Here is a 20,000-nt window from a genome sequence, read left to right as displayed (position 1 = left end):
AGATTCCTCAGTGCTGTGATTCTTTCTGGTTTCTCAGTCTGAGCATGTGTGAAAACAGACGGCGGTACCAGAAATAAGCGAGCAGAAACCAAATACACGCTGGACGAAATGAAGGATTTAAATGTTCTTGACCTTCTAGACGATGTGCGTTCACATTTTCGGGTAAAGCGCTGCAGAGGTTTAAGCTTTCGTTACGTTGACGTCGCGTCTTCTGTGAGTTTACTGGCTGCTTGTAAAGCAGGAATCTGATTACTGTCTGGACACATAAACCATCTAAACCAGCTCATTAAAGCACTAGCAGTCAAACACAGAGGCAAAGTGGCTGTTCTAGAATTATAAAGGACCTGGCAGCTGTTCTAGACTCATAGCTGCATTTGCGCTCATTCTCTTAAGCACTCAGCATAATTACTGTGACATGAACTTCGCGAGGGTTATGAGGGTTATGAGGGTTATGAGGGTTATGAGGTTTCACTCTGACTTTCACGTACGTTCCACTGCGGGCGACACTATGGCTACTGGAAAAGGATTCTGTGAGAGTTCTAGCTATCAGAACGCTGCAACAGGAGAATTCGAACAAGAAACTGGCTTCAACTTCAGCCTCGTCCTCTTGTGAACCTAAATGTAGGACGTTTTGGTGTTTACTATTGGTTACACACATAAAGGGGAATTCCCAATAGAGTCTGGCTGCAGACCTGCTCTCTCAACCACAGCGCCAGAAGCCGCCCAACGGCACGTTACGTTTTGGCTGCTGCTGCTTAGCGACATCATCACCTCATCAATGTTTTGTCCATAACACGGCTGGAGAGTTACATCTAATGTACCTCCCTACTGAAAAAAATCACAGAACCCATTAAAAGTGCTGGTTCCTGATGGTTTTCTGTAGTCTCTACGGTATTTTCCTGATGGGCTGATATCACAGTGTAAAGGACTCTGATCGTTTAATCAGGTGTTTTGACTGATTCCACACATCTGATCTTGATTTGCCTCTAACGGGAACCATCCAGCCAATTCCCGTTAGGAGGCGAAACCATCAGGTTAACTGCAAACACAGTTCCGCTGTGTTTCGGTGCCCCCGGCGTCGTCTGATTGGTGCTCTTCTACATCGTCACAACGTTGAAATGCAATTCCTCAGAAAGTTGTGACGACGTTGCCCGACAACGTTCTAGGAGGCTGTGACGACGTGGAACAGCACAAGTTATCGGTACTACGTTGACTATGTCGTCACAACCTCCTACAATCACTAATGAGCTGTTTTAATCGCTGTTATTTTGATAAGCGGTTCTAATCGTCTTCAGCCTGGCTTTCATGGCTTTCAGTAGGTGTTTTGTTTTTTTCTGTGAATTAACTCGACGTTTGGTTCTTACTGTCGAGGTTTTACTGTGAAAGTCCCCATATTAATTACCTTATTATCAGTATGGCAACGTTAATGTACGTTTAGTGTAGCTCTTGTTGCCCAGCAGTTCGTGGTTCACAGTTTTTCCTCATAAAACCGACAAAAACCCTGTGGTGGCAGAGCAGCACTGACGTCATCAACAGGCTGAGAGTGCATGTCTGCAGCCAGACCTTCTCGAAAATCCACCCTTTTAAAACATTTCTCAATAATTTCATCCTTGAGACGTAAACATAGTCAGTCAGAGAGGTCGGATATAAAAAGGTTCACTGTAGAGTAACTTACAGACTGATTCTCTTTACAGCGGTGGTGATGGGAACCAGGCGTCGCCATGACTACAACACAGATATAGACACTTTATTTACCATCCAGAACCACCAGAGAACCTACACGAGTCTTCTGAGTATCCTGATGGAAAATCTGGAATACTCAGTTTTCTTTGGGGACTATTTTGCCGCACAGCGCCCTGCATGTTACGTATCCCTCCACCAGCGTGAATGGATTAAAATAAAAATTTATAAAAATAAAAATGGATTAACATAAAAATTTTAAGCAAAAACATTATCACAAAACTATCATATACCAATGTGTCAGACATCAGGCAAACTTTCTGTGAGGAGCTTTTAGAGGGAGACATTTGGTTCCTATCACCACCACTGTGAACAGTTCTGACTCTAGTTTCTCTAGAAGAGAGAGTTTCACACCAAACCGCTCAGAACGACTCTGTTTAAATCTTAACCAGTTAATTATACAGAAATGAGGAAAATTCGGGGGAGTTCCCCTTTAACATCTTACATTTAGGATGTATTCATTCTTGTGAAACGTAGCTCCTCTATGTTACCCATCTTTGGGTCATGCGCAGGCCTCTCTTTTACCAACCAATCACAGGCTTCTTCGTATCTTTGACCACAGAGTTTGTCCAGCTGCCATGTGCACAATGTCTGCGGTTGTTTGTTTTCTCATCATATTACGTTACACTGTTTGCAAAGCCAGGCGAACTTCGTCTCTGTAAGAAGCATGCTGAGGCCTGGAGCACTAGTGACTGTTCTAGACTTACAGAACCACTAGTGCCTGTTCTAGACTTACAGAACCACTAGTGCCTGTTCTAGACTTGCAGTTGGTCTGATCTAGAAACGCTGATGGCACATGGCTGCTCCAGAATCATAAAAGATCTGGCTGGCTGTTCTGAACTCTTGGAAGCAGTGGTGGCTGTTCTAGACTCTTAGAAGCACTGGCGCCTGTTCTAAACACTTAGAAGCACTGGCGGCTGATCTGGACGCTTAAAACCTCTGGTGATAGTTCAAAACTCATGGACACTTACTGGCTGTTCCAGAATAACTAGCAGTTGTTCTAAACTGCCTTGTGGTGGATGTTCTAGACTCAAACATACTGCTCTCTGATCTAGACTCTTAAAAGCACTAGTTAGTCTTCCATGCTCAAAGAACCACTATTGGCTGTTTTAGAATAACTAGTAGTTGTTCTGAACTCTGAAGGCACACATAACACATAAACACACTGATGGCCGTTCCAGACTCAAATAAAATCACTGCTCTAAAATCACAGAACTCATACAAATATTGGGTGCTTGTGGCTGTTCTAACACATAAAGGCTCTACTGGTTGTTCTCGAATGACTAGCAGTTGTTATGAACTCAGAAACACTGAAGGCTTGTGACTGTTCTAGACTTATAAATACACTGGCGGCTGTTCTAGACTCGTCAAATCACTGATCTAAACTCACAGTACTCATGCAAATATTGAATGTTTGTGGCTGTTCTAGACATTTAAAATTACTGGTGGCTTGACTTCAAAGCACTTTCAGTAGCTGGACGCTAGACTCATAAAAGGCCTAGCTGTTGTTCTGTACTCATAGAAGCACTGACCTTCCTCCCTCTCCCTCTCTCTCTCTCTCTCCTCCCTCTCTCTCTCTCTCTCTCTCCTGTCTCTGTCTCTCATTCTCATTCTCTCTCTCTCTCTCCCTCTCTCTCTCTCTCTCTCTCTCTCTCTCTCTCTCTCCTGTCTCTGTCTCTCATTCTCATTCTCTCTCTCTCTCTCTCTCTCTCTCCCTCTCTCTCTCTCTCTCTCTCTCTCTCTGTCTCTCTCTCTCTCTCTCCCTCTCTCTCTCTCTCTCTCTCTCTCTCTTTCTCTCTCTCTCTCTCTCTCTCTCTCTTTCTCTCTTTCTTTCTCTCTCTCTCTCTCTCTCTCTCTCTCTCTCTCTCTCTCTCTCTCTCTCTCTCCTTGCTCTAGGTCACCTGCTTTCTGCTTTCATCTATCACTTTCATTATATTCTCCATCTCTTCATTCATCTTTCTTCCCATCCATCCATTCATCCATCTTACTTTCTATCTCCCCCGCCTGAATCCTATCATCCATTCTTTCATCTCTCTCTCTCCCTCTATCTCTCTTCTGAATGCTTCTCTCCATCCTTCCATCGCCCTCTATCTCTCTATCTCTCTACCCATAATGCTCTGTATTTGTTTTTCCTCTCTCTCATTTTCTCTCTTTCTCTCATTTCTCCTTCCATCTTTGTTCCCTCCATGATACCCTGCCACGTTGTCATAGCAACAATCAGGCCCCGATGGCTTGGTTGCTAGGCAACTCGCATCACCCATAAGAGGAGCACGAAGATAAAAAGTCAGAAACAAACAAATTGCGGAAATCAAAGGTTTGCTTTTTCACTCTTCAACTGTGTGTGTGTGTTTGTGTGTGTGTGTGTGTGTGTGTGTGTGTGTGTGTGTGTGTGTGTGTGTGTGTGTGTGTAATTATGCTACAACACAGCTGAATCACTTGTTTATTATCTGGAACCACTGCAGCCAAAAAGACACTTTAAACAAACACACACACACACACACACACACACACACACACACACACACACACACACACACATACACACACAGGCCATATGTCAGTCTATATAACTCTTCCAGGTATGTATATTATTACGATATAATAATGATACATCAAAAATACTATATATATATTACAATATCATAACTACTATATAATAACAATACACCAAAATGTGCTATGCAACAACTAAAACTATGGAACTATATAATAAAACTTCATTCACTTTATTACACTACATCACAAACCACAACAGAACAGCAGCACCAAAAAAACTGCAACAGCATTATATTACATTAAAGTATAAACCACAGTACTATAGCAATAAATCAAAAACTACTACACAACTACACATCAGAAACTACTACACAACATCAGAAACTACTACACAGCAACTACACATCAGAAACTACTACACAACATCAGAAACTACTACACAGCAACTACACATCAGAAACTACTACACAACATCAGAAACTACTACACAGCAACTACACATCAGAAACTACTACACAACAGAAACTACTACACAGCAACTACACATCAGAAACTACTACACAACATCAGAAACTACTACACAGCAACTACACATCAGAAACTACTACACAACATCAGAAACTACTACACAGCAACTACACATCAGAAACTACTACACAACATCAGAAACTACTACACAGCAACTACACATCAGAAACTACTACACAACATCAGAAACTACTACACAGCAACTACACATCAGAAACTACTACACAACATCAGAAACTACTACACAGCAACTACACATCAGAAACTACTACACATCAGAAACTACTACACAGCAACTACACATCAGAAACTACTACACAACATCAGAAACTACTACACAGCAACTACACATCAGAAACTACTACACAACATCAGAAACTACTACACAGCAACTACACATCAGAAACTACTACACATCAGAAACTACTACACAGCAACTACACATCAGAAACTACTACACAACATCAGAAACTACTACACAGCAACTACACATCAGAAACTACTACACAACATCAGAAACTACTACACAGCAACTACACATCAGAAACTACTACACAACATCAGAAACTACTACACAGCAACTACACATCAGAAACTACTACACAACAGAAACTACTACACAGCAACTACACATCAGAAACTACTACACAACAGAAACTACTACACAGCAACTACACATCAGAAACTACTACACAACATCAGAAACTACTACACAACAACTACACATTAGAAACTACTACACAACATCAGAAACTACTACACAGCAACTACACATCAGAAACTACTACACAACATCAGAAACTACTACACAGCAACTACACATCAGAAACTACTACACAACAGAAACTACTACACAGCAACTACACATCAGAAACTACTACACAACATCAGAAACTACTACACAGCAACTACACATCAGAAACTACTACACAACATCAGAAACTACTACACAACAACTACACATTAGAAACTACTACACAACATCAGAAACTACTACACAGCAACTACACATCAGAAACTACTACACAACAGAAACTACTACACAACAACTACACATCAGAAACTACTACACAACATCAGAAACTACTACACAGCAACTACACATCAGAAACTACTACACAACATCAGAAACTACTACACAGCAACTACACATCAGAAACTACTACACAACATCAGAAACTACTACACAGCAACTACACATCAGAAACTACTACACAACAGAAACTACTACACAGCAACTACACATCAGAAACTACTACACAACAGAAACTACTACACAGCAACTACACATCAGAAACTACTACACAACATCAGAAACTACTACACAACAACTACACATTAGAAACTACTACACAACATCAGAAACTACTACACAGCAACTACACATCAGAAACTACTACACAACATCAGAAACTACTACACAGCAACTTCACATCAGAAACTACTACACAACAGAAACTACTACACAGCAACTACACATCAGAAACTACTACACAACATCAGAAACTACTACACAGCAACTACACATCAGAAACTACTACACAACATCAGAAACTACTACACAGCAACTACACATCAGAAACTACTACACAACAGAAACTACTACACAGCAACTACACATCAGAAACTACTACACAACATCAGAAACTACTACACAGCAACTACACATCAGAAACTACTACACAACATCAGAAACTACTACACAGCAACTACACATCAGAAACTACTACACAACATCAGAAACTACTACACAGCAACTACACATCAGAAACTACTACACAACAGAAACTACTACACAGCAACTACACATCAGAAACTACTACACAACAGAAACTACTACACAGCAACTACACATCAGAAACTACTACACAACATCAGAAACTACTACACAACAACTACACATTAGAAACTACTACACAACATCAGAAACTACTACACAGCAACTACACATCAGAAACTACTACACAACATCAGAAACTACTACACAGCAACTTCACATCAGAAACTACTACACAACAGAAACTACTACACAGCAACTACACATCAGAAACTACTACACAACAGAAACTACTACACAGCAACTACACATCAGAAACTACTACACAACATCAGAAACTACTACACAACAACTACACATCAGAAACTACTACACAACATCAGAAACTACTACACAGCAACTACACATCAGAAACTACTACACAACATCAGAAACTACTACACAGCAACTACACATCAGAAACTACTACACAACATCAGAAACTACTACACAGCAACTACACATCAGAAACTACTACACAGCAGAAACTACTACACAACATCAGAAACTACTACACAGCAACTACACATCAGAAACTACTACACAGCAGAAACTACTACACAACATCAGAAACTACTACACAGCAACTACACATCAGAAACTACTACACAACATCAGAAACTACTACACAGCAACTACACATCAGAAACTGCTACACAACTACACATCAGAAACTACTACACAGCAACTACACATCAGACACTACTACACAACTACACATCAGACACTACTACACAACTACACATCAGAAACTACTACACAACTACACATCAGAAACTACTACACAGCAACTACACATCAGACACTACTACACAACTACACATCAGAAACTACTACACAGCAACAACACATCAGACACTACTACACAACTACACATCAGAAACTACTACACAGCAACTACACATCAGAAACTACTACACAACATCAGAAACTACTACACAACATCAGAAACTACTACACAGCAACTACACATCAGAAACTACTACACAACAACTACACATCAGACACTACTACACAACATCAAAACTACTACACAATATCTACACATTAGAAACTACTACACAGCAACTACACATCAGAAACTACTACACAACATCAAAACTACTACACAATATCTACACATTAGAAACTACTACACAGCAACTACACATCAGAAACTACTACACAACATCAAAACTACTACACAACATCTACACATCAGAAACTACTACACAACAACTATACATCAGACACTACTACACAACATCAAAACTACTACACAACATCTACACATCAGAAACTACTACACAACAACTATACATCAGAAACTGCTACACAACTACACATCAGAAACTGCTACACAACTACACATCAGAAACTACTACACAACAACTACACATCAGAAACTGCTACACAACTACACATCAGAAACTACTACACAACTACACATCAGAAACTGCTACACAACTACACATCAGAAACTACAACACAACATCAGAAACTACTACACAGCAACTACACATCAGAAACTACTACACAGCAGAAACTACTACACAGCAACTACACATCAGAAACTACTAAACAGCAACTACACATCAGAAACTACTAAACAGCAACTACACATCAGAAACTACTACACAACATCAGAAACTACTACACAGCAACTACACATCAGAAACTACTACACAACATCAGAAACTACTACACAGCAACTACACATCAGAAACTACTACACAACATCAGAAACTACTACACAACATCAGAAACTACTACACAGCAACTACACATCAGAAACTACTACACAACATCAGAAACTACTACACAACAGAAACTACTACACAGCAACTACACATCAGAAACTACTACACAGCAACTACACATCAGACACTACTACACAACTACACATCAGAAACTACTACACAGCAACTACACATCAGACACTACTACACAACTACACATCAGAAACTACTACACAGCAACTACACAACAGAAACTACTACACAACATCAGAAACTACTACACAGCAACTACACATCAGAAACTACTACACAGCAACTACACATCAGAAACTACTACACAACAACTACACATCAGACACTACTACACAACATCAAAACTACTACACAACATCTACACATCAGAAACTACTACACAACAACTACACATCAGACACTACTACACAACATCAAAACTACTACACAATATCTACACATTAGAAACTACTACACAGCAACTACACATCAGAAACTACTACACAACATCAAAACTACTACACAACATCTACACATCAGAAACTACTACACAACAACTATACATCAGACACTACTACACAACATCAGAAACTACTACACAACAACTACACATCAGAAACTGCTACACAACTACACATCAGAAACTACTACACAGCAACTACACATCAGAAACTGCTACACAACTACACATCAGAAACTACTACACAACAACTACACATCAGAAACTACTACACAACAACTACACATCAGAAACTGCTACACAACTACACATCAGAAACTACTACACAATAACTACACATCAGAAACTACTACACAACTACACATCAGAAACTGCTACACAACAACTACACATCAGACACTACTACACAACTACACATCAGAAACTACTACACAACTACACATCAGAAACTACTACACAACATCAGAAACTACTACACAACAACTACACATCAAATATTTTTAACATATTCATGATTCTATATGGAACCACTTGTCTTTACTAAAGAAGCCTTAAAGAACCAGCATTCACTGACTAATAAATCCAGAACCCTTTTTAGTGCTGTAGAGAATCCATTTTCTAAAGGTTACCACACACAAGAGGTTCTCCATCATAGAGGAGAAGCCTGTATTAAGCATTAAGCATTCAAATATTTAAGCATTAAAGTTCTGTTTTCTACATACAGTACAAAAGTATTGGGAAACCCCTCTTAATTATTGAGTCCAAGTGTTTCAGCCACACCCACTGCTAACAGGTGGATCAAATCAAGCTCATCGTCATGCAGTCTCCATAGACAAACACTGGCAGTAGAGGGCCGTACGGAAGAGCTCAAAGACTTCAAACATGGCTCTGTCATCGGACACCACCTCTGCCACGAGTCAGTCTGTGAAACATCTGTCCTGCTAGATCTGCCCCAGACAACTGTAAGTCCTATTACTGTGAAACGGAGCAACAACAGCTCAAACACGAAGCTGTAGAGCACACAAACTCACAGAGTGTGGCCACCAAGTGCTGAAGAGCGCAGTGTCTATTTTCTGTTGAAAGAGCTCCAAACTGCCTCTGGAAGCAACATCAGCAAAAGAATTGCATGTTAGGAGGTTCACAAAATGGGTTTCCATGGCTGAGCAGCTGCACACAAGTCTAAAATCACAATGCACAAAGCCAAGTCTCAAAGTGGAGTAAAGCTCTGCCACTGGACTCTGGAGCAGTGGAGTCGTGTTCTGTGGAGTGACCAATCAGCTTCTCTATCCGTCAGTCTGAGGAATGAGTCTGGGTTTGGCGAATGCCAGGAGAACGTTACCTGCCTGACTGCACTGTGCCAGCTGTAAAGGTTTGGTGGAGGAGGGATGATGGTATGGGGCTGTTTTTCAGGGGTTGACCTAGAACCCTTAGTTCCAGTGAAAGGGCACCTTAATGCTTCAGCACCAAGACATTTTGGACAATTGTACACTTCCAACTTTGTGGGAACAGTTTGGGGACGAACCTGTTCTGTTCCAGCCTGACTGAGCCCCAGTTCACAGAGCAGCTCCACTGGGTGAGTTTGGTGTGGAAGAACCTGACTGGCCCTCACAGAGTCCTGGCCTCAACCCCATCCAACACCTCTGGGTTAGAACGGAGAACTAGAACGGAGATTGTGAGCCAGACCATCTCATCCAGCATCAGAGTCTGACCTCACAGATGCTGTTCTGGATGAATGGACAGAAATTCCCACAGACACTCTCCGGAATCTTCCCAGAAGAGCGGAAGCTGTTGGAGCTGCCAAGGGGACCAGCTCCATATTAAAGCTCCTTTCCCAGTACTTTTGTCCATATAGTGTATAACCATTGTCTTTAGTAAAAGAACCCTTGAAAACACCTTTTTAAAGGGTGTAGGCTGAGTATGTTGAATAATAAGACTTATTAGACGTATTAACTGGATTTAAGATGATTTCACTTTCAAAGATAGCATGATTTTCAGGGACCAAACAGGAGGCAGCTCAGTTTTAAGTGTATCTGGCTTCAGTTATTAAACAAAGTGGATGTATTGAATAATGTATGTCAGTAATGGTGTCGTACTGTGTGAGTGGACAGCAGGTGGGATTATTTCACTGCAGAGGTGGACTGCTGAGATGAATTGTGATTGGTGGATTCCTGCCTCCACACTGTGAGGTCAGCAAAAAGTTTATGCGTGTGTGTGTGTGTGTGTGTGTGTGTGTGTGTGTGTGTGTGTGTGGTACGGCTGGAGCGGTTGTGGTTATGTAAGGCTGATGGGCAGTAGTGTTATATGCATCTGATGACTGCGTCAAACATTTGCATTTGCTGGAAATAGGCCGCGTTCAGGGAAAAATCAATACATGAGAGAAAACCACCGGACGGAACAACCACAGCAGAATGATACGATAAAAACGGCTGTACAATAAACATGCATTAATAACCACAACACAACAATACGACACAAACTGCTATAGAACATTAGGAACATTACAAAGGGCTAAACTACACATCGACGCATCAGTGAGTGCATCAGAACCTGCTATATAGGAATGTATCAAAATCTACTCTACACTCTTCAAAAAGGTGGTTCTTCAAGGGTTCTTTAGTAAAGACAATGCTTTTATATAGAACCATGAACACTCAAAGAACCCTCTGCGTGCTAAAGTGGTGAAATGGTTATTCAGATTGACGTACATTATGTTGTAGATGGTTCTATATCGCGCGTAAAAATATTGAAAAAGTTCTCTACAGATCCATATACAACACATTCTCCATCAATCTGAAGAACCATTTCACCAGGCAAAGAACCATTTAAGCATGAAATGGTTCTATATAGAGCTCATGGTTCTAAATGGCTATGGCCGAAGAACTGTCTACAGCACATTCTCCGTCAGTCTGAAGAAAGATTTCACTTTGAAAAGAAGCATTTAAGCATGCAAAGGGTTCTTTGAGTGTTCACAGTTCTAGAACCATTGTCTTTACTAAAGAACCCCTGAAGAACTGTCTTTTCTAACAAGTATGCCTCAAAACTGCTTTACAAGGACCATACATCAAAAACTACTGTGCAGCAACAGATTAATAACCAGTAATTGGAGGATTTATGTAGTGATGAACTGCATAAAAAGCAATGAAATATTCAGAGCTTTGTTTTTTCCAAGGATCATGTTCTGATCTATTTAATTCCAAGGCAGTAATAAGATAGTAATAAAGCCAAACGATAGATAGATAGATAGATAGATAGATAGATAGATAGATAGATAGATAGATAAGAGATAGATAGATAGATAGATAGATAGATAGATAGATAGATAGATAGATAGATAGATAGACAGACAGATAGATAGATAGATCAGAGATAGATAGATAGATAAGAGATAGATAGATAGATAGATAGATAGATAGATAGATAGATAGATAGATAGATAGATCAGAGATAGATAGATAGATAGATAGATCAGAGATAGATAGATAGATAGATAGATAGATATATAGATAGATAGACAGATAGATAGATAGACAGATAGATAGATAGATAGATAGATAGATAGATAGATAGATAGATAGATAGATAGATAGATAGATAGATAGATAAGAGATAGATAGATAGATAGATAGATAGATAGATAGATAGATAGATAGATCAGAGATAGATAGATAGATAGATAGATATAGATAGATAGATAGATAGATAGATAGATAGATAGATAGATAGATAGATAGATCAGAGATAGATAGATAGATAGATATATAGATAGATAGACAGATAGATAGATAGATCAGAGATAGATAGATAGATAGATAGATAGATAGATAGATAGATAGATAGATAGATAGATAGATAGATAGATAGATAGATAGATAGCAAGTTTCAGTAGGGTCATTATTGTTTGATATTGACAAAATGGGACGTTGAATCATTTGCATTAATAATAATAATAATAATAATAATAATAATATATATATTTTACTTTGAAGCCATTTCACAGAACGATACACAGAAATAAAATATCAGAACCTACTACACAGCAAAAATACATCAATACATCAAACTACTACAAACATATAAACAAACTACTAAACAATAATGCACCAAAACTACAACAGCACAACAAACCCGAAAAAATACTAAAACTACAAAACAAAAATATACCAAAAAATACAGATGTAGCTTATAGGAACAGTCCAACAAGCTAAATGTTGCTAACCATAAAAAAAAAAAAAAAAAATATATATATATATATATATATAAAAAAAAAAAAATAGCCACCAATTAGCATTACATACAACCTGTTGACTCAAAACACACAGTGGCCGTGCTTCAGCATCTGCCCATGGACTTCTACTGTAGGAGAGCTCAGAGTGGGTGGGCCTGTGCTCCTCTCTAAGCTCAGGGAGGTGTGGGGAGACGATGGTCTGAGCAGACGAAGCCGACGGAGATCAGGATGAAGAAACGCTGCAGCGTCTTTTAAGGCTTATTATTCAGTACCTACTCTACACTATTCAGAAACTGTTGGCCCGATCCCATTTCACCCCTCGCCCCTACCACTGAGCCCTTAGCCCTCCGTTTGGGCTCACGTCTAGGGGTGGGGTGTCCTGATTCTTGTTGGGATAGAGGGGTGGGGTGAAGTGTTGGGGCTACATGACCCTCCAAACGGAGGTTTTTCAGAGACTCCAAGCAGAGAGAGATGAGAAACACAGCAAAAACGGCGAGACGGAGAACAAGAGACCAAGGAAACCCACAAACGGGAGAATTTTCACTGTTAAAAATGACGATCACCACCGTTTCATCTTAGTTTAATGTGGTTTCAGTGGATTTCTGTCACTTTTCTTCAAAACAAGCATAACAAATCGCTAATGTATGCTAATGTCTTGGTAGCTGACTAGGTAACTTCCCGTTCCACCTTAAATAGTCCAGCAGTTCTGAGGCCTGAAGCTCCAGAATGTAACTAGACAACAATGTAACAAGAACTAACTAGAATGTAACAAGAATCTGGAGAATCTCTGACTTCAGCTTCATATCACTGAAGAATTAGGGGGGGTGATAATAAATAACTGCCCCCCTCTTTGAAGGCGTATGATCCCTAAATGTAACTAAAGCCCAGCAGTGAGGAGCTGAACTTTCCCCTCCTCTGCTGTCCCTGCAGACGGGCAGGGTCGCCTACAGAGCGGCGCTAGTAGCTGTTAATGAAGTGATGCTCTTTTATTAGAGGGGCTCATTTCAGAGGAAGATCTCAACCACTGCCCTGTAGCTCAGGAACAAGGGGCAGCGCTCCAAAACAAGGGGTAGCAGCAAAAATAAGAAATGGGACTGGGCCTTAGTCTCGATTTCATGATTTAGACTTATGAATTCTATATAGATTTTTTTTGCATGCTTAAATGGCTCTTTGCATGGTGAAATGGTTCTCCAGACTGATGGAGAATGTCTTGTATATGGTTCTACATGGTTTTGTGGGCCTACATTGGACTATTTTCAAAAGGTTTCTATCTAGAACCATGCACAACACATTCTCCATCAATCTGGAGAACCATTTCACCATGATTAATGTGTTCTCCGCACCGTGAAATGGTTAAAAGATGGTTGAGTGTATATAGAACCATTTGTCTTTACCAAAGAACCCTTAAGAACAATAGCAGAATGCTTTTTGGTGCTATATAGAACCATAAACACCCAATTGTCCATCAATCTGAAGAACCACTTCGCCACAAGCATGAGATAGTTCCATATAGGACTCATGATTTTAAATAGATTTTAAATATTAGACCTCTCAGGCTTGGAACACTGACCGGCTTCTCCAGGACACTTGTGCGCAGTTAGAAACGGAGGAGCTGAGTCCAGAGATCTGACACGGGACTTAAACTCAGTGTGCACTTTCATATTTATCCACCAGGGGGCGGCATGTTCATTCAGCTTTAGAGAAGCAGGACAGAAGCTCAGCAATCTACTATCAGCTCTTAATTACAGATGAAAACATGATCGTTTAGTGATTGTTGTGCCGTTAGTCTGCTCTCCATGAGGTAAACCCCCCCCACCCCCCCCAAAAAAAATCTGCCGCTTTAAAAGAGGCCGAAGCTGATCTTCTGGCTGCTGAGGTTAAAGGTCACTGCAGCGTTTCTTCATCCTGATCTCCGTCGGCTTCGTCTGCTCAGACCATCGTCTCCCCACACCTCCCTGAGCTTAGAGAGGAGCACAGACCCACCCACTCTGAGCTCTCCTACAGTAGAAGTCCATGGGCAGATGCTTTAATATGCTGTAACACAAACTGACCACTGTTTATTCAAAATACACAAAAATGTGTGACCAGAAGTCTATTTGCTTGAACTAGCCGGTCCCACTTAATACTAAGCGTCTTTAATAACTGTGTATTTACATGTGAACGACATATGCAACAACAATGTAACTACTAATGACTTAGACACTTTATTACAATGGAATACATCAGTACACCTTCTGTAATTACACATGTGTACCTTAATAGACATAACAGCCCATTCTCTCTCATGTTATTACATAAGAGTCATAACATAGATGTAATTCCATTTGTAATCAGACTGGAAAAGCATTTGTTTAGAAGTTTTTCTTTTTTTTCCCGGCAATAAAAGGAAGTCTGTCATAACTTATATTAAGACATTATTACACTGTATCTGCCAGCTTTCCTCACGTTTAGCCAGCATTTATGCTGCCAGTGCTGTGACACTGTAACCAGTCTCCGCTTTAAACCAGACAGAACAGCAGACGCCCCCTTATATTAACAACATTGATTAAATGTGCTGCATTTCCACCCAAAGCAACGTCTATATGACCCCTGCATTATTACACAGTACCCACTAATTACTGCCCACTTATTGTGTAACTTTAACACTGCAATGCAGGAAAGTTCCTGTGTAGAAGAGACACATGTGTAATTACATAGGCTGTACTTCTGTAATCCTGTAATCAGTAACTGACGAAATCATTGGTAGTTACAGTGAAGTTGCATGTTATTCATGTGTAACTACGCAGTTATTACAGACACTTAATATGAAGTGGGACCGACTAGCCTTGCAAGAGAAAAACAGAAGTTAAAGTGTGCCATTAGTGTACTCCTTTTAAACTTAAGTGAGAATGCTGTCAGTTTACTTCATGTACTTATCAGAGATATGCTAAACAAAATTGCACTGAAGTATACTCGGCTTATACTTACAGGTATACAGAAAAGTTTAAGTACAGGGTGCCTCAAAAAGATTCATCTGATTTCAAAGCGCCGTATTTTTATGACCGTGAGGCGCCGAGGAACCAATCACAATCCAACTGTAAGAGGGGGTCATAGAGTTTCTGACTGGCTCCTTCAGTCTGAGAGGAGCTGAGACCCCTGAGCAGAACGTTCTGCATTCTCCACGTCAATCAGAGTGAATCCGTCAGAACTGAGCAGCGGGATTTTCATCAGCAGTGAAGCTCCAGCAGCTCAGAGCGTTCGCCGCTGGTTCCACAGCACTGGATGATCTCCGAAATCCCACTGAAAGAGCCGTGAGAGCGGCGACGCCCGACACGCTCAGTCCAGTCTGGGATGAGTTTGACTGTGGTGTTGATGTCGTCCGTACAGCTGGAGGAGGTTCAGACTGAGACCTTGTAGAACTACATAATAAACTTTACGCTCATTTACGCCATTTAGAGTTCACTGCTCTGATCTGTGATGATTTACAAGTGAAATAAATCAGTTTGAAATCAGATTAATCTTTTTTCAGCCTATGTTTGTACTTTGTACTACATTTTGATTGAGATGTACTTAAGAAAAGTGTAAAGTATAAAGTCACAGGATAGCCTGGTGGTCCAGTGGGTAGCACTGGATATATGTAATTGTCACGATTGGCCCCTCCCAGTCCTGTCCATGTGTTCGTATTTGTGTTTTGGTTTAGCCCATATGTGTTTGTTTTGGTTTCCTAGTCTGGCCCCTTGTTTTGGTTACTCCCCTGATTGTCTCCACCTGGTTCCACCTGTCCCTCGTTTACCCTTATGTATTTAAGCCCTGTGGTTTCCCCGGTCTGGTTACTGGTCTTTGTTTGAACTGTTTGGATGTTTAATTGTGTTGATTGTTTGTTGTCTGGTTCTAGTTTGTCTGTCTTATCTGCCCCCTGTTCAATCTGTGTTGGCTTTATGACCCTGGACCGTTTTGACCGTGACCCTGGATTTGCCCTGAATAAAAGTTGCTTATCTCCACATATGCGTCCGCCTCCTCATTACCTGGCGTTACAGTAATTTTATTTGTGGTATACTTCAGAGTAAACTTGTATAAACTAAAAAGTGGGGCAATTTAGTCCCAGGAAGTACTGAAATAGTACACATACAAGTAAACTACTAGTACATTGACATTAATATAATTACCACATAAAATATACTTGGGAAATATATTTGAAATTTATTTAAGTTTACTTAGTAAAATGAACTTTAAGCACACTTCTTTAAAGGAAAGACGCCTGGGGTCCTTTTTATCTACACCTTGATTAAGACTGGAGCTGCTGAGCCAACGTAAGGTGTGAATGAAGCTAGTGTGTTTGGTGATATGACTGGTGTAGAACTGTGTAGAACTAAGGTGAAACCACTGTCCCTTAGACGGTTATTGGTGGTAACTCCCTCCTCGAGTGCTCTACTGCTTTAATACAGCAGTTAAATAAATACAGTAAGAAATGAATAAACTGGCCGTGAACGCGGCTTTAATATGTTTTAATGTTCAGCTCCTTCCTCCTAATTAGAGCTCCTTAACGAGCAGCTTGGTGCTACGTCAGCGTAACGAGCTCCGCCCACTCGCCGCTCAGCCGGCAGTTCGTTCTCCAGCTCCTTACACTAAATTCCCAAACTGTCGTCTCCACTGAGCAGCTTTTCAGTCGGCAGCTGTGACAGAAGAACAGCTGAACAACCTGGAATCAGCCAGAAATGAACCCAACACCATTCGCCAGACGTGTCTGATCTTCAGAGTCGGACCAAATCAGACTGAGCCATAAAACTGAGCCAATATCAGGTTCAGCTCAGTTTGGTCAGTTTGTCCAGATCAGTATTAATGTTGTTTTGTTCCAGCCGGTCTGTAAAGCTTCTTACAGCCCGTTTAGTTTGGTGAATGGTGTGATCTTAACAGTGTCCGTTTTCTCTATATGATCAAAGTAAGAAGTAAAAACGCTCAAATGGCTCGAGCGTCTCCTACAGCCGTCAGAGTCGTTGCTTAACAACAGCGTCTCTGTGGAGTGATACAGTGTTTGTGAAAAACCTGTGATGTTCTGGTGAAACAACAGCAGTTAGAACGCCTCTCAACCAATCAGCTCATGTGGCTTTGTGTTTGACACATGGGCTTTAAAGGAGATCAGCAGCGTTTACACAACCCTGCACTTCCTTTCCAAACAGACAGTGAGCTTCACGAGAGAAAGCGATTAGGAATTAGATGAAGAGCTAAAGCAGGTGCATTAAAGCGCCAGCTCAGTGAAAAATGAAACACATGCCAAGACAAGTTTGCTTCTTTAGTTTTAGCACAGGAGCTAAGAGGCTGTTTTGGAGGCTGAACCATCGCTTTAAATGATGTGGTGCTGCGAATACAGATATTATTAGTTATCTGAAGTGAGAGGTGTTCAGAAGCCCCGAAGGCAAAATACTGTTACGGCTTTTGGGCAAGGCTAAATTAAAAGCCTGCGACGCCTCCCTGTGTGCACTTGTTCAGTGGGAAAAGACACTAAATCAGCTGTTTCTTTGCTCAGAGACTGCAAATACTGCAAAATAAGGATGCTAATAAATCATGAACCCAATGAATTATACAGTGTACTTCACGCAACGGATAAGGCAGCATGGACTTGACTGGACTGCACATGATTCCCACTTCAATAAAACATGTAACACTGGAAAAACGGAATGTTTCATCTGTTTGTGTGCGAACTGCTTCGCATGGGCCGTTCTACTGATATACCGCACTTACAAAACATGTTGGGGTTACGATTTATTTATGTTTTGAAATACAGCAATACGTTATTTTAACAGTTAAACCTTCTTGAGCCTCAATTTATCAATATTGGTCGAGAAATCAATCATTTAGAACTGCAAGCACCACAGAAGAGCTCGTCCCCACAGTCATGTGTGAAGGCTGAGGCCATATTTTGAAGAAAAAAAAACATATATACTGCAAATCCATAACAAAGGTTGTCCCCAGGAGTCGTGTCACTGGTGTTACTGCATAAGAAAATATTTTATTTTGAAATACAAATCACACTGATGACATCACTCGACTTCCTTTTTTACCTGTTTTATCTTGACCAGATGACTCCTTGTCCATCTGTGTCCTTGATGCTGGGCAGCAATAGCTTGGCTTGCTAAAAAGTGAGCCCGTCCTGTCTAACCTTGGCTCTCAGTCTGAACCTGAACTAAAACTGGAGACAGACACTCATTGCCAATTAATGATCTCCTCCCACACACACACACACACACACACACTCACACACACACACACCTCCTGCTGCCCCCCCATGAACACGGTGACGAATCCGCCCACGTCCGTCTTCCAGAGCCTCAGCCTGAGAGATCAACCAGCAGACATTATTCTTAATGTGAGCTTTGTTTCGGCCTCAAATCACAGAAAACCACATTTTCTTGATTCTTGTTTTTAAAATAAGAAGTTCATGTACATAAAAATGGCTAAACTATCCATTATAAACATACCATTAACTCCACAGTCCATACATGGAGTCCAATAAAGCAATAAAGCCACGAGAGGCTGTGCGTTCCTGCGACTGTACCACAGGGAAGGGTGTTGTTAGGCATGACGCGAAGTGAAGTAAAACTCCCTTCTCTGTAATAAAATCACAGCTTTATGTGTCTTATTGCTTTCCTAAAACAGCGGCCAACACAAACTATGATAAAAAACACAATTTTTCAGAAAACAATTTAAGTTATTATTAATAAAAGTCGACATAAACAAGTATTCTGCCAAGAAATGTAGTTCCTTTAGATTTTGGTATTGTTGCCAAGCAGCCATGGACCGGTGAATAAGGAGAATGTTCGGTCGCCCATCGTTGTACGCTGCAGTCATTTCATGATTTTATAAAACTTTTTGTCGTGGAATAATCAACATATGATAACGCAGCACAGTTTAGTGCAAAACACGTCACTTTATAAAGTACCTTTTGGTCACGAAATCACCGCCGTAAGTCTTATTTAGCACCAATCCAATGGCGCCTCTTCTTGCTGGGGCTGAGTCTCAAACGGCTCC

At 40.6% G+C, this 20,000-nt stretch overlaps 1 protein-coding gene across 2 annotated transcripts in view; it reads right to left on the bottom strand.

Moving 5' to 3' along the window:
* Positions 1-20,000, bottom strand: part of LOC108415172 (disks large homolog 4) — a 203,913-nt gene that overhangs the window by 147,097 nt on the left and 36,816 nt on the right. Inside the window, exon 1 of one of the 2 annotated variants that reach the window (XM_037533558.1) lies at positions 9,802-9,840. The exons of the other annotated variant lie outside the window; for it this stretch is intronic. The gene's annotated coding sequence lies outside the window, so the exon portion shown is untranslated. Of the gene's footprint in view, positions 1-9,801; positions 9,841-20,000 lie in introns of those variants that run through there. 2 annotated transcript variants of the gene reach the window in all.

This window comes from Pygocentrus nattereri, chromosome 23 (assembly GCF_015220715.1).
Source record: "Pygocentrus nattereri isolate fPygNat1 chromosome 23, fPygNat1.pri, whole genome shotgun sequence".
NCBI lineage: Eukaryota > Metazoa > Chordata > Actinopteri > Characiformes > Serrasalmidae > Pygocentrus > Pygocentrus nattereri.
Note: the sequence above shows the minus strand (reverse complement) of the source record. Positions and strands in the feature narration are given on the sequence as shown.